The 7309-nt window shown below is 45.2% G+C and overlaps 1 protein-coding gene across 1 annotated transcript in view; it reads left to right on the forward strand.

Annotated features, from left to right (window-relative positions):
* Nucleotides 1-4360: 4360 nt before the first annotated feature.
* The window catches only part of LOC100948059 (myosin regulatory light chain 12B), a 14671-nt gene continuing 11722 nt past the window's right edge, over nt 4361-7309 (forward strand). The window contains exon 1 of the mRNA XM_023507988.1: nt 4361-4475. The gene's annotated coding sequence lies outside the window, so the exon portion shown is untranslated. The remainder of the gene's footprint in view (nt 4476-7309) is intronic.

Consider the following 7309-nt stretch of genomic DNA (forward strand, 5'->3'; position numbering starts at 1 on the left):
AAAAAAAAAAAAAAAAGTCTTTAGTTAACACTTGCTAGAACTGTTAGGTGGAGTTTTGAGTGCAGAATCCACAGTACAGCACAGGCTAGCAGATACTGCCTATGTTTGGGGGTCAAGCAGACCTGTATTTAAATCCCATTTTTTCTAAGCTGAGCACCATACAGAGACCCCATCTCTACAAAAAAGTACAAAACTTAGCCAGGTGTGGTGGTATGTGCCTGTAATCTCATGTACTCTGGAGGCTAAGTAAGGCAGGAAGGTTGCTTGAGCCTTGGAGTTTGAGCCTGTAGTGAACTATGATCCTGCCACTGCATTCTAGGCTGGGCAAGAAAGCGACACCCGCCTCAAAAGTAACCACATAAATCTTTTTTAGCTAGAGCATCACTTTGTAACCTCAAGTTATTTAATCTCCATTGGCGTATTCGTTTTTGAAATGGAAGTAATGCTATTGATTCATAATAGAAACATAACTATTAATACATAAAGCAGCATTTGTGTGATTTAAGGGTAGCATGGAGTGAATTGTGTAGTTATACGATTAGCTCTGTGACCTTGGACAGGTCATTCTTAAGTGTCAGTTTCACCATCTATAAGATAGGGACAATACCCTCTAAGTTTGTTGTGAAAATTAGAAACAGGAAATGTTAATGGTCTGGCACTCAATAGATAATTCAATAGTTTGTTTTGTTTAACAAGGGGCCAGTGAAGAGAAGGGTCAAAGGGCTTGTTAGAAATTCAAGCCTATTTGTAGACAGGGAAAAAGGACAAACTAGAAGACAATTAGTGATACAAAATGTCTGTGAGACAGAAAGATCACATGTAGTATTATCCTTAGAAACAGGTGGCTACTTTGGAATGGTAGTTGGGAGATGAAAAGGTTGAGTTAGGAGAAAGGTTCCTAGTTAATTGACAGTAAATTATTTCAACTAAAATGTCATTTAAGGGATGTTAGGAAGATTAAATACTACAACTAAGATTTAATACTACAACTAACTAGAAATACCTGCTGATTGGCCTGGTACTTGGGTGGATACCCAGAATCGTTTCTTTTAATTTCCTAAGTAGGTCCAATATGCCTGGCTTGTGTGTGTTTCATTAGATAGATCCTCCTCCAGGGTACAATTTCTTGATTTCCCTGAAACTCTTTTTTCCCTGTCCTTAAAGCAAATCCCTTACTGAAGACACGCTAAGTTTTCCCACTGCTGCTTATCTCATTTGCTCTTCCAAGTTTCTAGATCCTTTTACTCTGGATTTCTGTGTGCCTGCTCAAACAGCAGGAGTCATGACTTTTCTGTAGTATTTCTCCACATACATTTTAGAGTTGCATGGAGTTTACAGCTTGTTTTTTGGTTTAATTTTTTAATTTTTAGGAACAAGGTCTTACTATGTTGCCAATGCTAATCTAGAACTCCTGACCCCAAATGGCTCTAGCTTAGTATTTCTTAAATCACTTTTCATGTTTTGACATAGCCTTTGTTTTGTTTTGAGAATATCACTTTTCCAACCATTCTTCTTTTCTTTTTTTTTTTTTTTTTTTGAGACAGAGTCTCACTATGTCCCCCTTGGTAGAGTGCTGTGGCATCACAGCTCACAGCAACCTCCAGCTCTTGGGCTTAGGTGATTCTTCTGCCTCAGCCTCCCCAGTAGTGGGAGTACAGGTGCCTGCGAAAACACCCAGCTATTTTTCCTGTTGCAGTTGTCCGGGGCTGGGCTTGAACTGCCACCCTCGGTACATGTTGCCAGTGCCCACTCACTGAGCCACAGGCACGCCCCCAACCATTCTTCTTAAGGACCACAATTAATCTTTGACATGGATATACTATAATCAACAATTTCCCAAGTGCTAAATATTTAGATACTCAGCTTTTCATTAATACATGTTTCTCTTTTGCCATCAACACAGAACAATATACCTCAGAATTACTTCTTCAGAGCAGTGCTGTCCAACAGAACTTTTTGTAATGGTGGAGATGCTCTCTGTCCTGTCCAAGATGAACACAAGCTGTACATGGCTATTGAGCACTTAACATGTGTCTAACACATAAGGCCTGTGGCTGCTCAGGAGGTGAGGTGGGAGGATCACTTGAGGCCAGGAGTTCCAGGCTGTAGAGCAGTATGAGCCTGGGAATAGCCACTGCACTCCATTATGGGCAGCACAGTGAGATCCCCGTCTCTAAAAACAAGATGTGTTCATGACAAGAGATGAACTGAATTTTAAGTTAAGCAGCCATCTGTGGTTAGTGACTATTGTATTGGATCACACAGTTCCAGAAAGTTAAATACACAGAGATTAAAGTTAAAGTATAGTTGGAAGGAGTCAGCTATATGATATTAAGGTGACTGGTAAGAGGGCTAATGGGGTGGTAATAGGCCATACTTGGAAGAGCTCTGTGACCCAAGAAGCCACAGTCTGCTGAATGGAAAGAAAATTACTTAAACTACCCGGGCAAGGTGGCTCATGCCTGTAATCCCAGTACTGTGGGAGGCTGAAGAGGGAGAATTGCTTGAGCTCAGGAGTTCGAGGTAGGCCTGAGCGAGAGTGAGACCCCCAACTCCTAAAAATTGGAAAAACCCAGCCAGGAGCCACGCCAAGCATGTGTAATCCCCACAGCTTCCACATGCTGAGGCAGCAGGATGCCCACAGCCCCAGCCTGAGGTTGTAGTGAGCTATGATGCCACTGCATTCTGCTCAGGGCATAGGGTGGGACTCTGTCTCAACAACAACAAAAAAGCAAAGAAATAAAAATAAAAAATAAGCAACGAAATAAATAAAAAACAAAAAAAGAAAGAAAAGAAAATTAAACTAGTGAACCAAAGAACAGACTGCAGCTGAGGGAAAGAGTAACTACTGTAAAACCAAGTGTGACTTGTCAGCAGTTGCTTTTTTTTTTTCTGAGACAAGAGTCTCACTTTGTCACCGTTGGTAGAGTGCTGTAGTGTCATAGCTCACGGCAACCTCAAACTCTTAGGCTCAGCAATTCTCTTGCCTCAGCCTCCCAAGCAGCTGGAACTACAGGAGCCCTCCACAACGCTCCGCCGGGTCTGGCTCTGGTTCAGGCTGGTCTCCAACTCATGAGCTCAAGCAATCCCCCTGCCTCAGCCCCCCAGAGTGCTAGGATTACAGGTGTGAGCCACCGGACCGCCAGCAGTTGCTTTTTTAACACTGAGAAAAATGCATTATCATGAGCGGGACTAACGGTAGGGCTGTCGAGATGAATACCACAGCATGGTCACCTGAATACTTAACCAGATTAAGTATTCCAACCAAATTATCTTCCGCCTCTGATGCACTAAACCCTAATGCGGTTTTTGAGGCTCAAGAATCTGTTTTAACAGGCCCTTCATGTTATTCTCAGGTGAACTACTGTTTAAGAACTACTCTTGTAGGGTACTAAACACACCGTTCCTACTTTCTAGGAATTTCTGATCAAAGATTTGTAGAATACAAACTCCAGGAGGGAAGGGACTGAATTATTCATTCCTTTCCCCAGCAGCTAGCACACACTGTGTCCACCAGAAGTACTCAATAAAAGATCTGCTATTAGGCTGACTCTCTTGCATTATTCTGAAATAGTGCTATTCAAGATCAATCCTCGGTGAGGGAAACTATCGTCAGGAATATGGCCACAGAATCTAGAACAAAACCTGACCACCGTAGCATCGTGTTTTCCTTTGTTTTGGTCAAGAGCATTATATAATGTGTTTAGTGCAATGTTATATGTGTCCGTGTAAACTCTGCCACCTCGTTAGTAACTTACAGGAAAGCAAATACTTTGAATAAAACTTTAGGGGAATGAAGTAGTCATAGCCTGTGCAGCCCAATTAAGACCCTAAGCATTACAATCCCAGGCTAAGGAGTAGGTTAAACACGTTCTAACTTAGGCGGAGCATAGTTTAAGACAGACGGTTTGTAGAACTAGCTGCTGCTACCTTCCCAATACTAGAGGGAACATAACCTAAAAATTACTTGCGTATCTGAATTCAAATTTAGACGAACCGTGCCTTTACTTGCTAAATCTGGCAACCTTGGGCGGGCCGCTTCCGGCGCCCGGCGACCCCACAAACCTCGGCGGGCCCCGCCGAATTCCAGCGCCCGGCCCCGCCCCGCCCCGCCCGGCGGCCCGGAACGCGGAAGGGCGCCGGGAAGGCCGGGGAGGGGCCGGCTGTCCCGCGACCCCCGCCGCCGCAGGCCGGAGGGGCTCGCCCGCGCGGCGCAGGGAGGAGGAGGCAACCACGCCTCGGCTGTGCGCGTGCGGCCCGGCAGCCCCGCCCCCCGCCGTCGCTCGGGCCTGCGGGCCCGGCCGCGAGCTCCCGCACCCCCCTTCCGAGTGGGACGCGCCGCGCCTTCCGGTGCGCCCGGGCTCCGCCTCTCCAGGCAGGAAGTGCCGGCGCCACCACTGTCAGGCCACAGCCCAGCGCTCTCGTCGTCGCTCGTCGTACCTCTCGGGACGGTCCGGTCTGGTGTTCGGCACCTAGTGAGTGGCGTTCGGCCCCGCGCGGGACCCTCCTCGGACTGTGTCCGTCCCTCCGCGCGCTTGTGCCCGGGCGGCGGCGGGAGCTGTCAGGGTGCCCGCGAAGTGGGCGCAGGGCCGGAGAGGAAGGGAACGGGATCAGTGGGGAGGCCCTGGCTTGGAAGGGGGGGCGGAAAGTCCCGGGGCGGGTGAAGCAGGGCTGGGAAGACTCCCTGCCGGAAGAGATGGCAGTGTCCCCGGGTCCCTGGCCGCGCGTGGGCTGGTTCTGCGTCACTTGGATGACTTCACACACCTGGGACCGCCCGGCAACCCCACTGCGAGCGCCCGCCCCCTGCCCCGCCGCGGGCCCAACCAGTCGAGTAGGGCCAGCGGGGCGTATTCGGGTGGAGCGGGAGCGCCAGCTCCGTGCCCTGCCCTGGGCTGGATGCTGTGCGGCGTGTTAGTGTCGAAGTCAGTTATTAGCGAGCCGGTACCAGAGTGTGTGGTTAGTATAGGTAAAAGTATCGATTTCCATAGGAGTTGAAACTCTCCACTGTAAGCTTGAATCTTGTAAAGGTTTAGTTCGTGTTGATTAAAGAAAGGAGAAGTAACAGAAATCAGGAAAGGCTTCCTTGGAAAAGAATCGTGACTTCATTGAAAGCTTTGGATTCAGCCTTAGGAGGGAAAACTTGGTATTTTTGGCTAGATCCGTGGTAGGTGGTAACAAGAGCAAAAGTTCAAAAGGTGAGAATTGTGTGGTATGGAAAAGAGACGAGAGGGGAGACCACCCTGAATGAACAGGACTAGAAGGAATAGCAGTTGAAAATAAGGGTATATAATTGGGACCGTTTTGTGGATGTCTTGAAGACTTGTCGATAAAGAAAAGATGGTGTAAGAGGCTTTAGTGAATCGTTTTGGATTCTCTTACTAAGGGAGTATAATACGAAGAAAGAGGTGTTTAGAGGATTAGCGCGACAGTTTTTCTTTAAGATGGATTTGGAATGTGGTCTTTTGGTAAGAGGAAATTGATAGCATTTTAGAATTCAGTAGGACGTTGTAGATTATCTTGCAAAAGCTTTTTATTTTATAACTGAAAAAATGGAAAATCAGAGAGGTGAAGTGATTTGCCCCAGATGGTTGACCCTCCTGGACTTGATAACTAAGAGCACAGCTTTTGGCTTTCAGGCTCTGCTGAAGGAAACTTCTTTGACAGCTGACTCAGTAGTTATTTATGCTTTAATGAGACTGAGTTTGGACAAGATAAACTGCAACTCTAAAGGGCAGATCTGCAGGTGAGGGTTGCTAACGTTAGGAAAGATAACAGGGTTTCAACCTTCGGAGCCTCTAAGGGAGCTAATTTTTCCTTTCTTCCAAGATCCAGAGACTCCAGACGTTGGGGATGAGTTTAATCATACTCTGACGGCACCTTTAATTGGGATCTTTCTTTCTCATTCCACACATTAGCTGTGTGGTGGCATTACTTGCCACAACTAATAATCTGCACTTTCATGGTGGAGAATTTCAGCTGCCTGAGTGCAGGATATTAGGGCTAGTGGTACAAGCTATGGAGCTAGGTTTCCCGAGTACAGATCCTGTCTGTAAGCTCTACCATTTTCTATCTCTGTGGCAAGTTGTTTATCTCTTCCCCCCAATTTTTTCATCCAAGAGAAGAGGATAACAACTACTCATATCATAAGATGTTGTAGGATTTAAATGTGTTAATACATGCGAAGTGCTTAGACCAGTACCTGGCACATCTTTAGCCCTTAATTACTGTCCCTGGTTAGTACACTTCTTTCCAAGTATAGATCAAGGGGTAGTTGGTGAGTTTCCTTAGGAATCACTTAGGGAAGAGGCCTGAACCATGGCTAGAAAAAAGCCTTGTTTTGGAATTTAGATCCAGGATCTACCTCACATAATGAACACATATAATTTTATTTGTGGCAGAAGGGAAGCTTAACTAGTATTTATTGAGCCCCTGCCTTGTATAAGGCACTCTACTAAGTCCTCCAGTCCAAGGTGGAAAGGCAAAAGGCCATAAAAATGTATTTGTAAATGGCATGGACATGAATACTACTCAGCAATAAAAAGGAATGAATCCTTGATAAACTTTCTAAGGTAAATCTCAAAAACATACTGAGTGAAAGAAGTCAAATGTGTATGTAAGAATACATACTACATAATTCCATTAGTAAGTTCAAAGATAGACAACACAAATCTAGGGCTGATAGAAATCTGAACAATGATGGCCTATGGGAAAGGGTGATGGACTTGGGGCATTTTCTGGAAGGATGTTAATGTATGTAATTTGATTGGAGTGATGGTTACACGGGTGTTTGTTTTACAGAAACTTACTAAGATTTGTATATTTTGTTGTATATGAATTTTATTGCAGTAAAACAATGATATGGGAGTTCAGAGGGTGGCAAGTTTACTGCCAACTAGGATGATCATAAAACCTGTAATAGAGAAAGAAATGATAATATTACATATGTGTTAAGTGTAAAACATACATACAGCTGGGTGTGGTGGGTCACGCCTGTAATTCCAGCTATTCAGAAGCCTGAACCAGGAGGATTATTTGAGCCCTGAAGTCTGAGACCAGCCTAGGCAACAGCAATACCTTGCCTATAAAAGAAATTAGGAATTAGCCAGGCACACTGGGAGGCTGAGATGAGAGGATCACTGGAGTTCAGGGCGACAATGAACTGTGATTGTGTCACTGTACTCCACTCTAGGCAATAGAGTGAGATCTTGTCTCTTAAAAAAAAAAAAAAAAAAAAAAACCAAAACTACAACATATGCAGTACTGGGGGAAAGCTTACATGGTAAGAAATTTTTTTTTTTTTTTTTTGAGA

This window comes from Otolemur garnettii, unplaced genomic scaffold (genome assembly GCF_000181295.1).
Source record: "Otolemur garnettii isolate 467f Iridium unplaced genomic scaffold, OtoGar3 scaffold00213, whole genome shotgun sequence".
In the NCBI taxonomy this organism is placed as follows: domain Eukaryota; kingdom Metazoa; phylum Chordata; class Mammalia; order Primates; family Galagidae; genus Otolemur; species Otolemur garnettii.